Source organism: Trachymyrmex septentrionalis, unplaced genomic scaffold (genome assembly GCF_001594115.1).
Source record: "Trachymyrmex septentrionalis isolate Tsep2-gDNA-1 unplaced genomic scaffold, Tsep1.0 scaffold97, whole genome shotgun sequence".
Lineage (NCBI taxonomy): Eukaryota > Metazoa > Arthropoda > Insecta > Hymenoptera > Formicidae > Trachymyrmex > Trachymyrmex septentrionalis.
Genome location: NW_017306160.1, coordinates 2,817,907 through 2,818,776, shown reverse-complemented (window position 1 = coordinate 2,818,776; position 870 = coordinate 2,817,907). Strand labels below are relative to the sequence as shown.

General features: G+C 26.6%; 1 protein-coding gene across 1 annotated transcript in view; it reads left to right on the top strand.

The window, feature by feature from the left end:
* Positions 1-870, top strand: part of LOC108756234 (nose resistant to fluoxetine protein 6-like) — a 10,893-nt gene that overhangs the window by 1,316 nt on the left and 8,707 nt on the right. The gene's annotated exons all lie outside the window — the stretch shown is intronic.

Below are 870 nucleotides of genomic sequence, written 5' to 3'. Positions count from 1 at the left end.
TTAATTATATAAAGAGTTGACATATTTTATATATAATTATATATAAAATATTTATATAACATTTTTTCACAGAACTGTATGGACATATTTTATATATAACGATACATGTTTATGAATATTTATATACGTTTATACATATTTATACATAAAAAATGGTCTAGTCATCCTTATCAAATAAATTAATACGTAAGAAGAAAACACAATAACTAAAGAATCACGGATAAAACCATAATACACAAAAAAAATTTACGTCATAAAACGTAAGCAATAACCTGATAAAAAATTTGTTATGCATAAATATGTATAATTATGTATAAACACATTTATACATATTTACGCATGAAAAATTTTGTATTGCGAAGAGAATTAAAATGTTGGATTTGTTACTGCTCATGTTAAGCGTCGTCTACAATATGCAGAGTAAGCTTGGTGTAAGAAGTAAAAATAAACAAATTGCTCAATCACAGTGAAATGTGAAAAAAATAATGGAATCTGATTGATCAATTTCTTATTCTTACCTCCTTATTAAGTTTACTCCACATGTTGTAATAAACGCATTGTGGCCTTACGGCCTCTCTACTATATTTTAGTCAATTAGTTTACTATTTATGTTTTACTGTATAAATTTTTTGTGTATCATGGTCTTTACGCATGCAAGGCACATCACAGTTATACAAACAAATAATTACAAATTGTTGTTGCCATGCAGAAATTATACTTCCAAAAATCGGCTGAGTCAATAATATGGATATAAAGCAAAGTCAGATGTCGGATCATTTTATTGCGTATAAAGGCCGAATATTTAAAGTGTAATATAGCAATCGTCCTTATGTCGGTATCAAACATATTTAAGCATTTATAGCGTTTTTT